The sequence below is a fragment of the Sus scrofa genome, chromosome 8 (assembly GCF_054392235.1).
Source record: "Sus scrofa isolate SSC_HxYL_T2T_F1_AM1 chromosome 8, Sscrofa_HxYL_maternal_Yorkshire_Landrace_v2.0, whole genome shotgun sequence".
Lineage (NCBI taxonomy): Eukaryota > Metazoa > Chordata > Mammalia > Artiodactyla > Suidae > Sus > Sus scrofa.
Window position 1 is genome coordinate 21,726,046 of NC_139390.1, and position 24,287 is coordinate 21,750,332.

The 24,287-nt window shown below is 36.8% G+C and overlaps 1 long non-coding RNA gene across 6 annotated transcripts in view; it reads left to right on the top strand.

Annotated features, from left to right (window-relative positions):
• The window catches only part of LOC110262070 (uncharacterized), a 1,266,882-nt gene that overhangs the window by 747,146 nt on the left and 495,449 nt on the right, over positions 1–24,287 (top strand). For 4 of the 6 annotated variants that reach the window (XR_014813695.1, XR_014813705.1, XR_014813708.1 and 1 more), the window contains one exon: positions 7,431–10,231. This is a non-coding gene — a long non-coding RNA (uncharacterized LOC110262070). Of the gene's footprint in view, positions 1–7,430; positions 10,232–24,287 lie in introns of those variants that run through there. The other 2 variants (XR_014813697.1, XR_014813707.1) reach the window with 2 other exon arrangements.

Genomic DNA, 24,287 nt, shown 5'->3' on the forward strand with positions numbered 1-24,287 from the left:
TGGAACTGGTCATGCCATACCCTTAGAGCAGAATTTCTCAAATGCTTTTGTACCAGTGTTGCATCAGCTGCATGTCTCAAAATCACCCTTAAAATCATTCTCTTAAAAGGGTGAAGTCCAGAAATCTGAATTTAATTGGCACTCTGATATTATGCATTATAAAATTGTCAAACCACTACACCAGCTGGGCTTGAAATCCTTCATTGACAACTTTTCTAATAGGTGAATATATTGGAAGAAAAAAAACATGCTACTACACTACACTCAAATGCTACTCAAAATCTAGGCAGTTCTATTATAAATATAATTATGCCTTACACTTTTTCAAAATTCTTTGCTTCCAAACATCTATTCCCACTTTACAAAACTACAAAGAAACTTGTAATCCCTGAATCACATTTTAACATTTATGTAATGTTAGTTATATCCTTATATTATTAAATGTAAACACTTTTATCACTTTCTCATGACATGATTTCAGGCTTCCTAATTCTTCCTATTTATTAATATCTTGATAAACTTTTTTGAACTATATTCCTCTTAATGTAATGTATACAGAATCAAATGCAATTTTTTTGCTTGATAGGATGGGTGCCACATAATATAAGAATGAACGAATAAAATAATACAATTTAAGTGGAAATTAACATCTTTGAAAACCTGCTGTGTCACTGGTATTATTCAATATTAAGAAATATTCTCTATTTTGCGTAACAAAGCCCTAAACGTATGAGGCAGGAAATTTATTATTAAGTAACTTTAAGTATTTTTCTTGACATCACACCCTTAGCTGTCATTGTACTATTATTGAGAGCCTGTTCTGTTTGCCACCAGCGTTTGTGTTTGCTTTCTACACACTATACTAATAAAGGCATTTATTATCTTTAGATTAAAGAATGAAATTTCTGTTGACCTCAAGGTTATCCATAATTGCTCATAAAAGTGTGAGCAGTATTACTTTCAAATGTATGAAAGAATGAACTCATAATGCCTTGTTAAAATAACAACATTATGATCATCGATTTATTACCTGACAAGTATTAATTTAATAATTAAGAGTAGCCAATTATTGAAGTTCCCTTGTAGAGTTCCATTGCAGAACATAATGATTTATTGGCCTGTTGTGTAGTGAGCAATAGGAGCTTGGACTCAGTTATCTTCCAGATTTTTTTCTGTAAACTTAAAAGTGTTCTAAATAGATATATATTTGTCTTTTTAGGGCTGTACCCACAGCGTACAGGAGTTCCCAGGCTAGGGGTCAAGTCAGAGCTGTAGCTGCCAGCCTACGCCACAGCAATCCCAGATCTGAGCTGCAGCTGCCACCTACACCACAGCTTGCATCAAAGCTGGATCCTTAACCCACTGATCGAGGCAGGGATCAAACTGGCATCCTCATGGATACTAGTCAGGTTCATTATCACTGAGCCACACAGGAACTCCAAAAATATATTTGTAAGGAAAATCTAGGTAAATGGAAAAGAAAAGAGCTCCAAGTGTTTGCTTCTTGGTGCAAGATTCAGGTCTTGGAAATAAATGCCAGGATGAAATATGACAGCTTTGCTTTTAAAATTGTTAGTAATTTTCAATAAAATTAATTGGGCATATGAATTTTTCTGCCAAAAAAAAAAAAAAAAGAGAAAGCAGAAAGTGGAAGGAAGGAGGAAGGAGGGGAGGAGGGAGAGGGAGGAAAGGCTCCAGAAGGAGGAAGGGAAGAAGGGTAGAATCTTAGGTTAAAACCCCACAGAATTAATCACTTTATTTTAGCCTTTCAAAAGGAGAGGACAAAATCTCTAGGACAGCAAGGTATATCTTGCTTAACTGTAGTTAAAGATTAAGAAATTTTGTTTCTTATCCTTTCAACGAACTCACTGAAAATGTACTCAATGCCAGATGTTAGGGAGCGGAATAAAAGAGAAAATAAAAGAGAAACTTGGAACTTGCCTCAACTACTGCAAACACTTAAGCATTCAACTCTCCCTGCTTTGCCTTTTAATGCTTTTTAAGAGCTGCTCTTCATACCTCTCGTGTCGTTTCTTCTCTGTGTTACCATCGGGTTTTGATCTGTAAGTCTAGATTCTGGGGTGCACCTTTAGTTTAAGTTGATGGGAAGCAATTTGGCAACTTTATGCAAAGTGAAATCTTGTTTGGGGAGCTTAGAAAGAAAATAACATCTGTTGGATTGGAGTGGAAAGTTATTATCACAATGTGTAAAAGCTGTATGCACATCATTTTATTCACTTCTTAATCAGTGGAGAATAATAGACTTTTTTTTTTTTTTTTAGGCCAGGGCATAGTGGTGATTGTCAACGTTTTGTATTATCCATGTGCACCTCATAGAAGGAACATGGCCGGAGTCAATTTTCCCTCCCTTCTTCTTCTTTTTTTTAGTAGTATCCCATAGGGATGAGACTAATTTTCTGTGTAATTATTTTAAGATTGAGCTGGAGAATTTTCTGTTTCTTGATTCTTTCTCCTGTTGTGTTTTCAATTGAGAAAGAACAAAACCTTTGTAATGAGTTGTGAGTGTCTAGACTGGAACAGCTCTGAAGATTTAGACCTAACCCCCGAAGTTAGTATGGCTGAGTGTTTTCAGAGCCCAGTCTGAGTTTTCATGGGGCTACAAGCGATTCCTCTGCAATTATGGGGAAGGGGGAAAATGTCTTTGCTATGAGGATTCATAAAAATGACTGGGGGAAACAAAACAATAATTATTTGTAATGAACAATAAGTATTGTCTATAAAATTATCTGACCATTATGAACAATAATTAGAAAAATGGTCATTCACTTTATCCCCCCAACAACTAATGCAGGAAAACTACAAAGACTTTCTCCTTTTAAAATAGTTAATAATTGCTTCTCTTTATTGTTTCAACTGATGTAAATGACTTTATACTTTTGTTTATGTGATGTGATATTTTTCTTATTTCTACATGGTGTATTTGAAAATTTAACCAATATAACCTTAATTGCCATAAATGACAATTAGTACATTATATGTTGTCTTAGTGTGAAGAAGATTCATAAGAGGGAGTTCCCATTGTGGCTCAGCGGTAAAAAAGCCAGCAAGTATCCATGAGGATGCGAGTTCAATCCCTGGCCTCGCTCAGTGGGCTAAGGAGCCGGCGTTGCCGTGGGCTGTGGTGTAGGTCACAGAGGCTGCTCAGATCTGGCATTTCTGTGGCTGTGGCATAGGCCAGCAGCTGCAGCTCCAATTTGATCCCTAGCCCAGGAACTTCCATATGCCTTGATGTGGCCCTAAAAAGATGGAAAAAAAAGATTCGTAACATAGGTTCTGAATTAGTATTTCTTACATATCATTTATAAATGCATTGCCTAAATAGCACACTTAAAATAGTTCTGTAACAAAATTCTCAGATACTAACTTCTTTGACTAGTGTACTCTTTAGACTTGAGATACTACAGTTAAACTTGATTCATTTTAGATTACACAGTTCCATATTTATTAAAATTTAAAAAAAAGAGCTTGTTAGAAGCTTATCCTTACTTATAAACCCACTTATAAATACAACAAAGCTGTTTTACAAATAATATCCAGGATGATTATTTAAAATATTTAACCAACTAATTGTTTTGACTGACATAATAGTAATTTAGAAGCAACCATGTACATGCCTCTGCTTCTGTGTTGCTATGCCGAGTATGAGTTGTTACTTATCAAAGCAAATTCCCTAAAGATGGGCCACTGCTAAATCACATGCAACTTTAAGGATAGTTCCAAGTCAGACCAGCCCTCCTCCAAATTGTCAAATTCAGGAGGAGTTAGTAGTATATCTTCTGTGTTGTTAAATTATAAAATTGTCATTCTGAGAACTTTTCATGGATTATTTCACTTAATCTTCTAAGCAATTTTTTAATTCAAAATTTTACAAATTAGGTAACGAAATTTAAATCAGTAGAGTAACAAGATTGAATGGACATAGTTTTTAAGCAGTGAACTTAGTACTCAGTCCTAAGTGTTTGAATGTAAACTGTAAAATTTGACTCTCAGTGTCTTTCCATTTCCTGTGATACGGCAATATTGCTCTCCTTTTTATCTACAGTTTTGAAGGTGGGGACGTTTCTCTATTGTTTCATAATACAACCAACAGTCTCACTACAGATGATGAAACAGCTTGAAAAATGTCAAATAATTTGCCGACGTCGCTCAGCTAGTAGGGCTTAGCAAAGGGCTTAGCTCGGAACCTTCTACATTCAAGGCTCATAATAATTTTTGCAGAGATGGTATCCCTTTGATAACCACCGGTCCCCTGTATGTGTACAAAATTCACTGCCTGACTCAGAGATCTCTTTGGAGAAATTATTTCTTTTGAAAGTAGTGCTGGTTAAACTCTCTGCATGAAATCTGAAAAGTCTCGTCCTTATTAAGAGCGTGCTGCAAGTCAGTTTCGGATATACCGTTTTTCAGTTTCTTTATACCTTAGTTGCAAATAACCTATCAAAATTCTCATTTAACATTCCAGATTTCTTTACATCAGGATCATTTATTCATGCAGCCTCTCAATTATCACTAGAAATCACTGGAGATTTCCGTTTTAGGAAAATTAACCTTTTTCATCTCACCGCAGCTCTTTAAAGCCATTTGCTACCATTGCAATCTAAATGACTCAGGAGTGAAAAATTGCAACTGTTCAAGAAAAGATTCTGTGGGAGTCAAAGGCCTTCTTTCTCCATTGTAGGAAAAAAGGTAGACATTGTTAAGTACAACTAAATATACCTTGAAAAACGTTTCAGGCAATCATACAGTAGATTATAACATATTATGCAAAATGATCTCTGTATTTTTCTTTTTTTTCAACAAAGACTAAAAAAAATTGCATGCGCATATGTATGCGTTTGTTTGCCCTGTCTGTATAGTGAATCTAATGTTAGGTAAAATTACTTACAGAATTTATTCAGATTAAATTGACTGTGAAATCAAGGAAGATTATAATCTGAGCGGGAGTGGGGCAAATGTGGACTGTCAGGTCACTCTTGTCAATTCTATTAAGGAAAACTAGTTAAAATCATATTCTTTAGGCCCGAAAACACTACAATAATAAATCAATTCCTTATTAACAAAAATTCTTCAGCACCTAGCATAGTGCTCATAAGTAAGTGTAAAATTAATAAATGGATAAGTGAAAAGGTCGCAGCCCTTGATTCAGGACTTCTGATCTCTGGAACAGTTAGATAATAAATCTCTGGGAGTTCCCTTCGTGGCTCAGTGGGTTAAGATCCCGACACGGTCTCTGTGAGGGTTATGTCTCAGTGGGTTAAGGATCCGGCATTGCTGCAAGCTGTGGTGTAGGCCTGCAGCTGCAGCTCCAATTCAAACCCTAACCTGGGAACGTCCACATGCTGCAGATACAGCAGTGAAAAAAAATAAATAAATAAATAAATAAAACTGTTGTTAGGAGTGTAAGATAATCAATTCGTGTTATTTTAAGCTGCTCAAGAGAAAAATATAAGCGGGTTCACTAAGTTTCAGGAAAAGAAGACACACAAAAAAGTTAACCCTATTTCCTGAACAAGAAAGAATAATATTTGGGGTGCAGTAAAATTATAGATACTGCTTTATATTAGGAGACAGAATTTTAACTTACCTGACTTTTTAAACAGTAGCAAGGATTAAAAAGGAAAACTAAAAATATATATTTGTTTTGGCTTTTTTAGGGCCATACCTGCAGCATATGGAGGTTCCCAGGCTACGGGTCAGGTTGGAGCTTCAGCTGCCAGACTATGCCACAGCCACAGCAATGCAGGATCCGAGCCTTGTCTGCGACCTACACCTACAGCTCAAGGCAACGCCAGATATTTAACCCACTGATCAAACCGAATCCTCACAGATACTATTTGGGTTCATTACCGCTGAGCCACAATGGGGACTCCTGAAAAATATTTTTAACAAAGGTATTTATGGATAGAATTTGTTAATAAAATTTATGGATAAAATTCCAACTTGTGCTGAATATGTAGAGAATTTTGGTCAAATGCAAGTTGAAAAACCTTAAGGTGCACAGAAGTTGCTTCTAGCCCCAAGCTCACCTTATTTATTTATTTGTTTTCACTAACTGGAAATCACATTTCTTATAAATAAAAAGAAAAGAAGCAGAATCCTTTCAAAAGTGTTCTTGCCTGAAGATTTTCCAGCTAGGGTTGTTGCAAGCCCATTAGTTTTTTTCCCCAAAATAATTTATTTTGAAAAGTCATTAGTTTAATAGAAAGAAATTGAGAGAAGGCCTTTAGGACTCCTACTTTAAATTTCAGCATTTGCCTCATTAAAAGTCAGTGGCAGAACCAAAAGCTTCATGTGTGTCTGAGTATGAGGGGGAGAGAGAAAGGAAGTATGGATGTAAAGATATTGTCTAGTTTTATTTAAGTATTTCTGAAAATAAAAATCATATTAAATGACATTAAGAAAGACTTGTTTGAGATATTCACATTTTTCTAATAGAAAATATAGTGTTACTTCTGGACATGTCTCTATTATGAATCTCCAAGAGCTAAATCTCATTACATCTCATAGCTGAGTTAGAAATCTCTCTTTCTTATAGTTTCTTTATAAATTAAGCCTTAAAATTGCCTCCCTTGGAGTTCCCGTCATGGCGCAGTGGTTAAGGAATCCGACTAGGAACCATGAGATTGTGGGTTCGGTCCCTGCGCTTGCTCAGTGAGTTAACGATCGGGCATTGCCGTGAGCTGTGGTGTAGGTTGCAGACGCAGCTCGGATCCCGCGTTGCTGTGGCTCTGGCGTAGGCTAGTGGCTATAGCTCCGATTCGACCCCTAGCCTGGGAACCTCCATATGCTGTGGGAGCGGCCTAAGAAATAGCAAAAAGACAATAATAATAATAATAATAATAATAATTGCCTCCCTTGGAGTTCCTGCTGGGGCACAGTGGGTTAAGAATCTGACTGCAGTGGCTTGGGTTGCTGTGGAGGTGCAGGTTTGATCCCTGGACTGGCACGGTGAGTTAAATGGTCAGGCATTGCTGCAGCTATGGCATAAGTCGCAATGTGGTTTATATTCAATCCGTGGCCCAGAAACCTCCATATGCTGCAGATGCAACCACTTAAAAAAAAAAAAAAAAAACCTCACCTCCCATATTTCCACTACCCTGCTGCATACTTAACACTGAGTGAGTTTAATAAATTGTAAACATTACCCAACAATGTATATGTCATGGAGAGAAAATAAATATATGCAGACTCTGTTAGTTTTTCACTCTAAGAAAAAGGAAAGAGGTGGCTGAAAATAGAACCCTAAAAATCTTGGGGAAGGATGATAATAACATAGTTAGCACTTTTCTAAGTATTTTTTTCCATTATCTTAAACTATTTAAAAACCTTTGTGCTTGATAACCTGAGCTCCATAAGAGGTACTCTTGGAGGACTGTGAGGAGTTGCCATATATGTTTATCTCCTCGTAGGAGACTTCGTAGACCGTGTTGCAATCCCTGCTGTTACGTCCAAAGCCAGAGGACAATGACCACAAGGCCGAGGTCGTCCTTGAAGTTAGACACAGGAAATGGCACAAGTAAGCTAACGATATCTACAGTTATTAAAAGGAAACAAAGGTAAGGTGTGAGAATGTTTGCCTTCTTTCGTAACTAATTAGTAGTTTCTTCATTCATGAAAGGAGAGCGTTTCAGCTACTCAGCGTTTCAGCATACTCAGGTATTGTCATTGTTCCCTTCTTCTCCTTCTGAAATTATCTTTTACTCATGGACTTTGAGATTTGCAAGGTGCCTTGGAAGAAATTACTTTCTTCTTTAGGTTCAAAAGCAATAGTTGGGCTTGTAGTGCACACAACCGTCAAAAATTTGTTGTCTATTCAAAGACACTCTTAGAATGTCTGAGCTATAATTGAAAATATAATACAAATAATAAATGATGCTTCTATGATGTTGGAGAGTTATGATTGCAAGGAACTTAGAATATGGAGAATAGATAAGCAGTAGACAGACAGACAGATTGGACAAGTAGATATTCTGCCGTAATACTGTCCCACTAATGGCTAAGAACATAGCCCCTGATTTCTGAGACCACCTTTACTGCTTATATTGATTGCAGATTCCTTAAAATTCAATAATCATCTTCAAGAAAACTATCCAAATAATCTAATATTGGGTGGATTCCAGCAGGGCACCAGGAATTCTTTCCACTAATTTTCACAGACAACTTCTGGAAGTAATTGTTAATCACCCAAATATATACAGATAGAAAAATAGGGAGTACAAGTGATTTATCCAGATTTAGCTGGGAAGGGGACAATTGGGAATACCAACAAAGATCTTTGATTTTATGGCAAAAAAAATGTTTTAACAGTGTTTCTTGTCTTTTTAATTATTTGAATGTTTGTAACAAATATAATGCAGCAGTAAGTATTAAATAAAAGCCTCGTAAACAGAAATAGAACTAGGCACCTTTAAAATTATAAGCTTTTGGGCGTTCCTGTCGTGGCGCTGTGGTTAATGAACCGGACTAGTAACCATGAGGTTGTAGGTTCGATCCCTGGCCTTGCTCAGTGGGTTGAGAATCTGGCGTTGCCGTGAGCTGTGGTGTAAGTCACAGACGTGACTCAGATCCCCCATTGCTGTGGCTGTGATGTAGGCCGTTAGCTACAGCTCGGATTTGACCCCTAGCCTGGCCTCCATATGCCATGGGTGTGGCCCTAAGAAGACAAAAATAAATTAAATAAATGAATATGTGTGTGTGTGTGTGTATAAACTTTTGGAGTTCTTTTGTGGCGCAGTGGGTTAAGGATCTGACATTGCCATTGCAGCAGCAGCTTGGATTGCTTCTGTAATACAAGTTCAGTCCACAGCCCAGGACACTTCCATATGCCATGAGTGTGGCCAAAATAATTATGAACTTTTGGAAGTTCCCATTGTGATGCAATGGGAACTAACCTGACTGCTATCCATGAGGATGCATGTTCAATCCCTGGTCTTGCTCAGTGGGCTAAGGATCTAGCACTGCCATGAGCTGGTGTAGGTCACAGATGCGGTTCTGATTCTGCATTGCTATGGCTCTGACTCTGGGTGGCAACTGCAGCTGGGATTCGACCCCTAGTCTGGGAACTTCCATATGTCACAGGTGCAGCCCTAAAAAGCAAGTATGTATATATGTATATATGAACTTTTTACAAATACATTATTGCACAAGTATTTATGAGGTAGACTCTCCAATTGCAATCTTTTTAGAATTAAAAGTCAATGAAGCTTTTTTTCTACCCTAATGTTCGGTGACAATTCTCTGTTCTATTGATTTTTTTCTTTTATTATCCTTCATGGTAAACATTTGAAGAAAAAAAATTTTTTTTTAAGAAAAATACCCAAAGGAACAAATTTCAGAGTAAGCATGTCTACAATGTATAAATGTCCTGGATTTTAATGGGATGGGGAAAACTATTTCTATCTTTTAAGTTATGAGAGTAAATTCACTTCAGAATGCAATTCAATCCATTAGGATGCTATACAATTGCAGTATAATGCAGTTCAATCCATTAGGGTATTATACAGTTGTCCCCAAACAAAGACAGGGACACCGATGAAAAATAATTAGCTCTGTGTTAATAAGATCATGGGGTCAAATATTTGTTCAAGATGTATCCTTTCCATAAAGTGCTAAGAACGAACTTAGTTCTGCCTCTAGCATTTACAGCTGTAGAGTCCTGTGACTAACATGTGAAAAATGGATTAAGGTCCTACATCTTCTAAATCTATATTCTAGCAGCTGGAATCACTGGCATTCCAGGTAAGCCCTGACAAGGATATTTCCAAGGACTGCGGTAATAATCTGTAGCTACTTTAATGAGATATCTCTGTTGAGTTAGATTGAAAAGACCAAGGAATTTTTGCTGACATGTTACCATTCATCAAATCAGTGAAAAAAATCATTTAAAATTCAGATTGTTTTCTGATAGGTAGAAAAATCCAATCAACTAATAAGAACGTCCAGAGTTCTCACTTGAAGTTTAATACAGACAGATGGGAAAGATATTCTCTGCCATTTTCACTAGCTTTTGAACCATATTTTGCTGCTTCCGAAGAAGAATGTGATACTAAGTAATCAAAGTCAGGCAGATTTTGATCAGAGGTTATGGAAGTGAAGAATTTTGAGGGTCTGTATAGTTTTATCAAACAATTATTTGGTGATTCCTAATTGTTATCCAAGTTCTAGGCTCTGTGTGGATCAGGTTCAGAGTTGTGACAGCAATACAAAGAAATAGGGACGAGAAAAAACAGTAAATAGTTCAGAAAGGGCAATGACTATAAAACAAGTAATTCAAAAGTTTGTTTTCAAATAGATCTCGTTTCATTAGTTGACAGACTTATATTTAATAGATGATCAATATATCCACTGCTAAGACAGAAATACCCTTTCAAATGTGCAAATCATTTCTCCCTTCATTGGTAAAATGATGGCCATAATTTCATTTGCTTTTAGATAGCTCTCAGTCCAAAGAGGAAAGAAAAAACTGGGAAGTGAGATTGTGTTTGGTTAATATATGTGTGTAACATGCTAAAGAAATCTAATCTCACTTCAATATTTGCAGAAAGATATGCCATTTATTAAAACTCTGGGGTAGTCATTTTACTGCAAGTGTTCTTTGTTTAACAAAACAGATTCATTCAGCAAATATTTATGGAGCATCTTCGGAGCTCCAGGCAATGCAACAGATAGAGGAGATCCAGAAATGAACAGGATAAACTGCATTTCTTTGAGGAACTCATAATCCTTTGTGAGATGCATATATTGAAAACATGGCAATAGAAATGCCACTCGTGTAATAGAATTTAGTACAAAGTTTTTATAGGTACTTTGAAGAGGGAGTGATTAACTCTGATGGAAAAGGGTTGGAAAAATCTTCACAAAGACCTTTACATTTCTAGTGCGTATAAAAGAGATAAATAGATAATTTAAACATGAAGAAGTTGAAATTCCTTGAAGAACTTACTTTGGATCCGGTTCAAATAAAGTCAGTCCGTGGGTTATTTCATTCGTGTTCAGTTTGTTCATCAGTTAATGAATTCTTCATTTATAATTATCTATCCGTCCACCTGTCTGTATTCTCTCTCTCTCTCGTGTCCAACCCTCTGCCTTCTGCAGGTGAAAGCCAGCAATGTCTCAGATTTCTTTCAACTCTCCTGCCTGCTGCCCTCTCTGTCTTTGGTTCCTGAGAGACCAAGGTGCTTTGTATCTCAGCTTTCCTTACCTGCTTTTGGCACATTGCACTCATGCACCTGAAATAGATGCACAAGAAAGGGACAAAAAGGGGGTAAAATTTGTCCCGTGTCTAGGACATCTTGGAATTCTATTCTGCCACACAAGTTCATACCCAGACGGTAATGGTTTATGAACATTTAGTTTGACTTTTTCTTATTCCAGTCATTGACAAGTTCATTATTTCCTTACCACTCGATCACTGTGCCAGGGATAAAAACTGCTCAGAGTTTCCTCCTTCTATAAATGGCTTGTCTTTTTCTGAAATTTAATTTAGTTAAGTTTCCCTGAATCTTCAGCTTTCTGACAAATGTAAAAATATATTATTTTTTAGCTCATGTGGTTGTTTTCTCTTGTTATGTTGAGAACTGTAGTCTCTAGCAATATTTTAAGCTCTAACTAGAAGCAGACATTCTTTCATTTGCTATTATTTTAGATGTATGTTTCTATTCTTTTTCTCTGTAGATTTTATTTGAAAGCCTAATGTAAACAAGTTGGAGATGGCCTTTTGGCAACATCTTCATCCAGAGAGAAAATATGAGGATTCAGAGCCAGAATATCTGTATTAAATCCTATTAAATGTGACTTAATCTTTAAAAATTCTTGGGTTTCTGTATTTTTTCAATCAAATGGGAATATTGATTAATACTACTTAATAAAACTAGTTTCAACAGTTTTTCCTTTGACTTAGAGATTACAAGTGAAGATAAACTAAATTAGGGTTCATGAGAGCTTTTTATAAACTTTAAAGAAGTATACACCTTCTGATTTCTGTAACCATTAAAAATAGAACTTTTTGAGTCAATAATGGTCCTAAGATTGTATCCTAGATGCCACCAATTTGTAACAAAATCACACGTTAACAACTGCCATCAGTTCTGGTGCATATCACTGTCAACTTCTCCAATTCTTCATCCTCTGTGACAGGATATGATTTTTTTCCCCTTGGGAAATATACACAGTATAATTGCAAGTCAGCTGATATTTCACGTACCTAAGGGAATATCTCCATTAACTTATTATTAATTCATTTGTCATTCTGAATATAACACCTACTTCTTTGCTAAAATATATATGTAAATATTTAATGTCAACCCAAAGAAATTCCTTCAAAGTGTCTAAGCCTAAACCAAATATTATTTAAATTACAAATTTTCAGTTAGAAATAGGATGGACATGAAATGGACAGGAAGTGGAAAAGTAACAGATACATTTCCATGTTAGTACATTTAAAAATGTGTTTTATTCCTCAGTGCTAGTTTAAAAAGTTTTCCATTTTAATGTCTACCATACTTTATTTATAGCCCTCACACAATTATCCTTTCTCTGCAAAGTAGGACTTTTTGCATGGTAATGTTATTATTTCTTGGTAGGGCTGCAAGAACGTAAAGTTACTTTAGATTGTTTAGTGAGATCTAATAATAATATGTCTGATGCCATAAATTTTCAACTATCCAAGTAAATGTTAACAGAGTTTAACATGAATAATTGGAATCCATACATATATGCACACTTTCTCTAACTTTTTTTTTTCTTTTTTTCTTTCTTGTTTCAAATAATAGCTTCTAGCAAAAGGGAAACATGTCTCCTTTCTCTTCCTGAATCCATCTTCAATAAAGGTTCTAATGAGAACTGTGGGGGAGTGGACCCTAAAATAGAGTCAGAAAAGAGGCATGAGCCAACTAGAATGACAGTTGGAAAAACTTATGAACAAAGACATACTTAAATTGGAATTGAATTAGGAAATTCCAAAAATGTTTATGAGAACCCAGTCTGTATAAAACATAATGATTTTCTGGGAGATGTAAAAAAGGGAGAGTGTGAAATGCATGCAGTATATTTCAACTTGCATGTAGAGAGCATTAGGCTGCACCAGACACCGAGTTTAATATGAAATCACAATGATACCATCAGGCCTCAGATCTGGCCTATATGACTAATAAGCTATAATGGTAAGTGTTATGGTGGTTAAGAAAAAAAAATCCATAAATGCTTTTCTATAAAAATAAACAATAATCAAAGTAAGTGAGGTGTTCATTAATCTTGTATTACCAGTATATCCAATATTAATTATGAAAAAATTGTTTTTGTAAGGATTACTAAATAATTTCCAAGAAAGAAGATGTAACTAATGGCTAAGAGAGCCTGAGAAGGAAGTATTCATCACTTAACTTTGTTATACCATGATTAGAGAATATTATCAAAAGTAAGAAGCAAAGAGGAAGAGGAAAAAAAACCTTCTTCCAAAGTACAAAAAAAAAATATATATATATAGCTAAAAAAGACAGTAAAACTCAATGTGTTCTTAAAGGTCCTGTGATCATAACAAAATGATATAAATACTTGGAAACAAAACACTTAATAATGATATATAATGTTTTGTATTAAACAGACTTTTAAAAATGATGTTTCTTCTAAGTAGTCGACGGTAGCTATCCTTTCTGAAAGGCATGCCATCTAGAAGGGGCTAGTCAGTGTGTCAGAGCTGATCTGCTTTTATTTTTATATTTTGAGTAACAAAATACAATGTCAAGTATGCCTCCAACCTGAGGAAAGAGACAGACATTTCAAGGCAAAGCAGCTAGTTGCAGTTCCAGTTACTGTTCTCTCTTTACCAAGCTCCATTTGCCTCTCTGCCCCAAGTTCATTATCCCTCCTCGTGGGCAGCCGCACCTTCGGAGCGCTGAGTGTGTTGATGGCATTTTCCCTGATAGGCATGGTGTCCTTTGCCTTCATTCATTTTTCTCTTTCTAAAATCGTAAGCTTTAGAGTTAGTTTTGTAAATGTTAATGCCTTTGCTGGCTACCATTTCAGTTTCTGCACATCGGGATAAGCAGCGAGAACATGTTTTTTACTCTATGAAAGGAACATGGTATTATTAAATATTCTTTTCAAATAGCATGGGCTTCATTTTATTTCCAGTTCCCATCTATTCGAGTCCAAACTACCTCAAGTAGCCCATTAGGACTTTCTCTCTTGATCAACCCTATTCTAAATCATCTCATAAAATGCAGTCTCTTCCTGAAGTTCTTTGATCGTATTCCTTTGCTCTAATATCTCCACTGCCTTTCTCTAATCTCCTTTCATTTAGCATTTGAGTGCATTTAGTCAATGTAAGAACATTACCAGTCTTTTCTTTTACGACTTTCTCACGTGATTAATACAAATTATTTGTATCCTCTATTTCCTTCTTCCTTAGTGCATTCTGCTCCCTTCTCACCTTTAGAGTATTTTTCCCTTAGTCTCTATTTATTATTATCCTATCCACTCTTTTAAGCTTAGCTGAGTCCTGCTTTCTACAGGCTCTATGCAACCTTATAGGTATGTAAAGTGCAATCTATCTAAAATTTAATTTATTATTTTTTAGAGTTCCCGTTGTGGCACAGCAAAAATGAATCTGACTAGTAACCATGAGGACATGGGTTCGATCCCTGACCTTGCTCAGAGGGTTAAGGATCTGGCATTGCTGTGAGCTGTGGTGTAGGTTGCAAACGCAGCTCAAGATCTTGCATTGCTGTGGCTGTGGCATAGGCTGGCAGCTCTAGCTCCAATTGGACCCCTAGCCTGGGATCCTCCATTATGTCACAGGTGCAGCTCCAAAAGACCAACCAAATTTTTTATTATTTTTTAATATCCAGACCTACATGTCTGTGATTTGTACCCCTTGGTTAATGCACCATCAGAAACAAGCCATCCAGGAAATAATTCTGAAAATATCCTGGCTTCTTTCTCTTCTGTAAATGAATTCTGATGTGTCATCTATTTCTTTTGGATGTCATTTGAATTTTTCCCTTCTATTCCATTCCCTACAAATACTGTCTTAGGTCAGTATTTACTGCTTTTCACCAAGGCTTTATAATTATAGTCAGATCTGGCTGCTTCTCACCCATTCCTTCCATTCAGTAACCACCAGCATGAACATTTATATCTGGGTGTCTCATAAGCAAATTATGTTTCAAACTAAATTCCCAATCCATCTGTCTCTCAAAAGATGTCTCTTCTCAATTCCCTCCACTTTTTAATGACATAGTCATCAACCTGGTTATAAAAGTCAGTGACCCTGAGGTGTGGTGTTCTGGAACCATCACTTTCCTGACTTGTGAGGGTCAACAATGCACGTCTTTCCCAACTCTGAAGTGGTGACGTCATGCTGATAGGCTGAAACTTGCCTTCATGGGACTATTTATAGCATGGAAACTGGCAAATTGTATAATTCAGCATTTCCGATTTTTGTTCTTGTTTATCAGCGAGTCACTTTAACAGCATGTCCCTGTCTGCGGGCACCCCACCAGGACAGCCATAATCCTTTTCCAGTTCATTTCCAATATGTTAGGGTTTTAACGATGTTTAACCCATGTCTGTTTAGTCTTTTGATTCTGATATGCCCATTTATACTCAAGGTGTGTCCCTGAAATAACGTCTTCACAATTTTCATCCTTTGTTCCCTGGAATGCTACAACGCTGCTATTAAAGTGATCTTTCCTGATGAAAATTTGATTATATAGTTCTTCCAACATTTTGCAGAAGCTCCAATTCCTATATATAGGACCCATTCCTATACGTGTCGTGAAGGCCATATGTAGACCATGTGTTCTTCACCTCTCTCTCCCAAACACTTTTCTGCTGGGTGGTGTCAGCTATCCAAATGCTATGCCTGGAGAATTATTTTCACCTTCCTCAGATTAAGGCAGTCTTCTCATATCATTTCAAAAGCTGTTCAGTATCCATTTTGCAAGCTCTAAATGCCCTGCCTATCCAAAATCCAACTGTAAAATCACATCTGCTAAACGAGTCCAGATTTTTTTTTTTTTCTGATATGCTCATTTTCTTCTTGTCCTATAAATAAAACTTCTGTTACTACTAATACGATGCTTTGTAACGTTAAAACACATTCACATTTTTAATTCTTGGGTCCTGGCCTAACCGTGGTGACTGTCCTACACAGAGCAGATATTTGATGTACATGAAAAAAGTCAGCCTCAGTAACAGAGATCACTTTTGCTTCTGCTGCATTTCAAGTCAGGGGGCATTTCCTGTATGCCTTTGTGTACCAAGAACTGTACCTGTTAGTTTTAGATCCTTCAGGGTGTATGTACTTGTACGACTATTATATGATTAAAAGGCTTAACCTTTGTCTTGTGTATGTGCAAGTAACTTTTTTCTAAGACTTATGGCAACAGGTTTGGCCTAAAAAAAAAAAAAGTGTTTGGTTTTAAAGATAGTCTGTAGGTTTGATAGGGCCCATACTGTGCTAATGAATTTGTAAAGGAATTATGGCTAAGATATTCATTGCACTTATATCTATGTATCTATCCATCCATCCATTCATCCATCTACTGTTTATATTACAAGGAGAATTCTGTTAAGTCCATATATGTGCATTCATTTAATTTTGATAAAATGCCTATGAACTTTGTTGAATAGTTTTATCATTTCCTTTCTAAAAAAATGAATTAACTAGACCAGAATTAAGCAAATTTTTACAAGGTCGCACAGGAAATAAATGGAGAAAACAGTGTGAAAAACCTAGTCAGTCTGACTCCAGAGTCTCTGCTTTTAACTGCTATATATTGACTCTGATGGTAGTTGATAAAATAACCCAGACATTTAGGAAAAAAGTGCAAAGATGAGTCTCCCTTTAAATTTTTAAACTACCTCAATCTTTTTTTTTTCCTGCATTGTAAATATGAACCCAGTTTTCTTTTTTCTTTCTTTCTTTCTCTTTTTTTTTTTGGTGGGGTTAGGGAAAGCATTGTGGTGCCTGAGTCAACTCTTTAGTGTACCTCCTGATAGAAAAACAGGTGATACTGAGGAGAAGCATATGTTGATAAGAGAGTATATATATTTATGGAACATACTGGAGATGAAACAAAAATATTTTTTCAGAAATTATATGAAATCAGGGAGGTCAAACTTAAGCAAATGATGTTTAATTATTTTAAAGTAAAATTAGTTGAATGAGAAAAAAAAAAAGATAATCAACATATACCAATTGTTTTCACCTTATGGAAATCTAAAGTTCAGTTCTTTGGGGAAAAAAAATGTTTTTCTTTGTAACTCAATGCACCCCTTTCTTAAATTAGAAATATTTTATTCTGCAAATAGTGTTGTTACTATGTTTTATATGCACTATTTAAACATGTGGGTTTTGCTGATTTTACATTCGAAATAAGGCACTGCTCATGCAAAGTATTAATTGATTTATCGCTAGCTCAGTTGACTGTGATTTCATGGAGCGCAAATGTACTTACAGTAAGTGTTATGACCTCCCAGGGGAGCGTCCACAATATTGAGCAAAGCAGCACTGAGCAAAACAGCTCCTGGAGAAATATTAACCAATTTCTGCCTAGCTTCTAATGTGTCTGAGGGGAGCTTTTGTTTTGTAGAAGATCTTGCTGCTTTTGCTATCCTGTAGGATTTTAGCCCGGCTTATAATATTTTCCCATTACAAGGGAGGAAAAAAAAAAAGATGAATAAATGGGACTGTAAAATATTAAGACAGGAGCACAGAATAGGAAGGAAAAAGGCAGGCAACCAATCAAATCCCATTTATATGCCCTATCAGTCTGTTCTTCACTGATGTGCTTTACCACCAAATTCCTTCACTTCCTCTCTTCTCTCTTCCCTCAACTGGCTGGGCTGAAAAGATAAGGACCCATCTCCTTAGGAGAATTTGTTCTTGTAACAGTTAATCGACCTGTTAAGTCGGAAGCACCCCAGGTAAGGCGCCCGTAGATCAGGAAGGGACAACCTGCCTGGCAAGAAGCATGGCTTCCCTTAGACATTTGGAAGTTTATTGATTTCAAGAGAATTGAAATCCTGGTCGTACGTGCTGTTTTCTCAGAGGGGTTTATCAGGGCACTGTGACCTTTTTGGTTCTGTGTATCTGCTCTGGGTAGCAAGAGAGAGTCATTATCGCCACTTAAACCTTGTGCTAGGACAACGAATAGCACAGAGAGGTTTTAAGAAATCTGAAATACATCTCTCTTACGGAAGTGTTCCCATTACTGATAGTGACAAACCTAGGCTGATAATTCTCTCTTTTATCCTCTTCTCTAGTTTTTATGGCCCCGGAGTGTGTCTACCTCATCTTTATATTCTTTGAAACCCTAAAAATATGTCCCGCCTTTAGCAGGTTCTCCCAAAACATCAACTCAAAAATGTACCTAAAATGAATTTTCAATCTTCATTTTTTACTTTTTTGTTTTAAACTAATTATCAAGGCCACATAATGTATCTGGCATTCTCGCTTAATTTCACTAGCTTTTCTTTAAAAAGTTATTTTTGCATTCAGCCCACCTTGAATTATTCTTGCCAGTCTTCTTATCATTTCCAAAGGGAAGAAGTGTTTTTAACATTAAACGACAGAATTCAAACCCAGCAGAATGAAACTCAAGATAAGAGTTTTCTAACTGTACTGTGCCTAGATCATTTTTTTCAAACATTTAATTTTATTTTTTATTTTTAACTTTGCTTTTTAGGGTCACTCCTGCAGCATATGGAAGTTCCCGGGCTAGGGGTCGAGTCAGAGCTGCAGCTGCTGGCCTACACCAAAGCCACAGCAATAGCAACAGGGGATCTGAGCCGAGTCTGCTACCTACACCACAGCTCATGGCAACGCGGGATCCTTAGCCCACTGAGCATGGCCAGGGATAGAACCTACATCCTTATGGATACTAGTCAAATTCATTTCTGCTGAGCCATAACAGGAACTTCTAAAGCCAAAATTTTCATATAAACTCTTGAATCTGATGATAAAAGTAAGATGAGTTTGTTTCTCACTGTTAAACTTATTAAATAATAAAAAGAAATCTTATATAATTTACATATTTTAGTGTTTTAAAAAGCATTTGTAGTAAGAAAATATAACCATGCTGGTAGTTGGAAATTAATTTTGAGGGGTCTTGATTTTTTTTTCTTTTTACAGCTGCACCTGCCACATATGGAAGTTCCCAGGCTAGGGGTCAAATCGGGGCTGCAAGCTGCCAGCCAACACAACAACCACAGCAACACCAGATCTGAGCTGCATATGCAATCTATGTCACAGCTTGCAGCAATGCTGGATCCTTATCCACTGAGCAAGGCCAGGGATTAAACTGGCATCCTTACAGACACTACGTTGGATTCTTAACCCACTGAGCCATACTGGGAACTCCTTAGGTCTTGATCTTGAGGCAAATGAATTAAATTTTGCACAGAGAAAACTACTGAGCACGAATCCTTGATGGCACAGACAAACCTTTATTCTCATACCATAAATATTCAGCAACAAGAACAATAGCATAATAAATGACTTCTAGAGGGTTTTTCATATATCACTACTTAAGAGTCTGTTGAAGGGAGGGAGGGAGGAAGGAAGGAAATTAAGAAAAGAAGGAAAGAAGGATCCAAAAAAACTCAAAAAGGAAGAAAGGATTTATTTCAAAATCTATAAAAATACCCAGTACTCAGGAAAATGACACTGAAAGCTGGGCATAGAAAAGACATAAAAACAACACTTATGGCAAGAGTCTGCAGAGATGTTTTCCTGATTCTTTACCTTCTTAATTCTTTTTATCTCACTAGTGGGTAACAAGAAGATTTTGGGGAAGGTAATCTTTTGTTGTTGTTGTTCCTGGCTTGACAATGCCCATGATAGGAAAGGATATCTGAAAGAGAAAAGGTATCTATATTTCAGATTGAAATTAATAATAATAATATCCACACCCTGCTGATGCAGTAGGTTGGAAATCCATCACTGCTGTGGCTCTGGTTGAAGCTGCAGTTCAAGTTGGATCCCTGGACCAGGAAATTCTGCATGTCATGGGTGCAACCAAAAAAATCTATATATATTTGCACAGAAGTTCATAATATCCTTAGTGCCTTTACAGGCATACGCACATGAAATAACCACATAAAAATTTAGCACAATCTATCTGCTCAGGTGGCACCTCCGCAGTCTCCTTTATTGCCTCTTTCATGTCAGTTCCTTTCCTGATTTTGGAAGATGCTTGGGTGTGATTTTCTTCCTTTACACAGTATTTCACCGAACTAACTTATATGGCTTAAACATGACTGAAGTCACAGCTAGTGAAGGTCTGTAGCTAATACAGATTTTTGTTTGCACGTAGGAAATTTGCTCTTCTGGGACAAAATCACAGATGCACAAATATGCAGAGCTCACCAACTCTTCCCAAGAGATCTGGCTTTTACTTCCAGAAAACATTTCTCAGGGTGGAGGGCTTTTGTAAAGGATGTATTAACCTTCTGATTTTGCCCACAGTGCAGCTTTAAGCTCCAACTTGTCTCTGACTACTATAGATGCTACTTGGCTGACCACTGCCAGGTAATCAATACTCCCATTGCTGGTTGCATCCTACTTACTAAAGACCATAGTAGAGTAAATCAAATGATCATTGTGATTGTCTAAAAGTGCTATTGTTTCATGGTGGTTAACTGGAACATCCATTTTACCCAGTAGCCCAATCATACCCACCAACTCATATAATCCAATTTTCTGGGTTAAAACTCTTGCCTCAGTTCCTTGTTTTAATGCTATGCTGTCATAATAAAGAATGCTTGATATAAGTACTTCTCTTCACTCTTGTGTGAGGGAAGATACTATGTCAGCTATGAATGCTGGTGAGAGTAAAGTGGTCTTGCACAAAAAAAAAAAAAAAAAAAAAAAAAAAAAAAAAAAAACCAGGAGGCAGAAATTACCAAATGCCTGTAGTCAGGAACTCCTGTAATCCACTTTTCTGAGTTAACATTTTGTGGAACACCCAAAATCTGTGATTTCCCATGGGGATACAAGACATGCCAGTTGCCCCCGACCGGATGGGTCAGAGTCCTAGAACATTCATCTGATGTTGCTGTTCCTAAAACACTTCACAGAGGCCAGGAGTCTTTTCAGTTGACTGAAATGCTTTCCTCTACAAAGCAGAGGAAGTATGGCTGCCTGTTCCACTATTATGTCCGGTCCATTGTGGTGATAGATTTCTTCTTTTTATAGTTGCAGCTGTAGCGCTCCTCTTCAGAAAGCCACTGCAATTTTACTAGAATATAATCTCTGTGAGACCAGATAAGTGGTTTGTTTTGTCTACTTCTGTGTTCCCAAGGCTTAGAACAGCATCTGGAATATAATAGGAAGTTAATATGTGTATGTCAGATGAATAAACTTCTGTCGAGACTAAAGTGTACTTATACCAAGTCTGCTACAAATTTTGGGCAATGAATACTTACCTAAAATACATGCTTAACTCACCCTTTAGAATAGACTCTAAGACATTCACAATGTAATCTGAATAAAGGAGATGCTATCATTTGAATTATGTTATCCATGATTCAAAAAGGAGGTATTTTCTTCATATCTTTTATTTGCTGAGCCCTGTATATAGTGCTAAGATGGCCGCAATAGAAATGTGAAACTCGGACCCTGCAGTATGTAGCTTGTATTTCAATTGAGAATACAAAAATGAAACTTGAAAAGTATTGGTATAAATATTTTTTAAATAAGTGCTTAATGTAAGGCACAGATTAGTATGGTAGATCGGGGGGGAAAAACATCCAGATTTTCCCTCAAAGGAGGACTAGTCCCAGCTGTTAGGACTGTGGTCAAAAGACAGCCTCCAACTGTTGACCCCTTCAGTTTGCTTCAGGGTTTGCCTCCATGGCAGAGAGAGTAACCCCACCGGGGGTTGCTCTATGGTGTTGGCAGCCCTCACTGGTGACTAGATAGGGCAACCATATGCATATTTGACCTTTTGATCCAACATGGGCCAATGCTGATAGGCTGTTCTCACTCCAGCTTCCCCCCAGGAGGGGGAGGAAGCACAGGGCTTTAATGGCCTGTATTGCAATTCAGTTTCTTTTCTTGTCCAATTCTCCCCCCTCCCACTCCTTTCCACAAGTGTTGATCTCCAGCAAATATTCATCTCTATCTCAGTGTCTCCTGCTAGAACATATAATCTGTGAACTTTAGAATAGCTCGAGGATATAATAAGAGGTAAAACAGCAAACAAAAACAAACAAATGCCCAAAAGGCCAGTGGATTTGGCCATGAAAGCATTGCTGGGGAAGCTGTATTCAGAAAATGATGATAAAAGCTACACACTGAACACAGACTCTGTGCCTTGCCCTGTGCTAAATGGTTTATATGGTTTATACATATTATTTCATGTATTATCCGAAGCAACACAATAAGTTAGGCATTAACATCCATATTTTAATGATTAGGAAAGTTATGCATAGAGAAAACAAATAATTTTCCTGTTAGTGAGTGGCGGAGTTGTGTTTTAAACCTGATTTCATGAATTTAGATTTAATTCTTTTAACCAGTTTTAAGTTCAAGTTGGAAGTAGTGACCAGATAATTTAAAGCATAACAATTATTTATAGGATGTATAGAAAAGAGGTTTAGAACAGCCTCGAGTGTGGGTTTATCATTTTTCATATCCACATCTCACATCTCCTTATAACATAGAGTTGTGTTATTGAGTTAGCATTTTTTTCTGAATATGTTCTTTCTATTTCTAGATTTCTTCTTGAAAAAAACCTTTTGAAAGTTACATCTCCTAATAATATTGACTTCATCTCAACCTCACCACTTTTTCCCCATACCTTCTGCACCTGGATCATAGGTTAGCTTCAACCCTTTGCTTTAAAGATGGACAGTGTTAAGATCTGTGCAGAAGGGGCATTTGAAAGTATGGGTTTCCTTAACCTTTTCTCTTCAACCACCTTCTTCTTTTTTTCTACTTAAACAATCTATTCTTAGGACAGCATCCTCAACTATCTTGCCATCTAGAGATGTAACAGCTTTCAGATCTCAAAATCTGACATTCCTCTGACTGATTCTAAATAAGTACTTTTTCAAAATCCCCACATTTCCCACTAAAGTTAGTGTTCATCTTAACATGACTAAAATGGGGCTTTGATCTCCTGTTTAACTGTTAAGGAATTCCATTTAACTTCATTTTCCTTCCAGTTTAACCTAGAAACTTTGTTTAGTCATTCCAATGATATTTCCAGTAACGTCATTTATTCTCATATTTAAAATGCGTATATTTTCTTATGTACAGCCTCTAAGTTGCCAGTGCTGTGTCAACCAACCACTCTTGTTTTCTGTGATGCAAAGAAGCCTGTCTGAAAATATCCCTATGGCTCATTTGAGGTTTACTGGAAGAGTGAGCTATCAGGATTCCTTCTCCAAGCAAAAGAGCTGCATTTGAGCTAGATTTCCCATGGAATCAATGTTTTTTTCCTCTTCTCAGGTGATGGGACCACAACTTTCCATGGGCCCTTATCTGTATCTACTTGATGATTGGCTTCCTCCTGGAAATAGCTGCTCCCAAACTCAGATAGCTTGTCACCCCAATGATCATTTTATTTCCCAGCTTTGACATACACATAGAAAAAGCAATAGCGTATGAGTGTTATGTGATGTCTCTAATATTTATATGTACTCCTGTTTTGAAAGTAGACACAAAGTTTCTGGGTCAGGGAGAGATTATTGCTGTTGCAGCAACAACCAGAGTGAGCATTATGATAAGAGCTGAATGTGACCCCCACATGTACTGGGGTATGTATTATAGAAGATGAACCCTAAAAGTATGCATCTGGCATGTTAATTACATCTTCTCTCCTTCACTTCTTGAAATCTCTTCACCTCTTTAAATCTCTCTAATGTAAAATTCTCCTGATGAAGAGTAGGGTAAAGACGCTGGCTTCTCAGCCTTGGAATGGAAATCAGTGTCTCCAGAGGAGAAATATGACAAGTCTGCAGGTTTACAACCCCTGGAATGTCCCATTGGTTCTTGGGGAGAGATAAGGTGTCTTATCTTTCGAACAGGAGTAGTAGATGGCTCTAGATCTAACATGCTTGAAAGTATGATGAGCAAATAGGTCTGGGGTAGAGGAGACATTGTCTAACATGTCAATTCACTTTAAGAAGCCAAAATGCAGGAAAAAATACTTTAAAAATCTCTTGAGTTTCACAATATTCGGTCACATAAGTACATTGTAAGGATCCAAATGCACCTGATCCTGCTCATATAATGAAAGAGCTGCAGACTCATAATC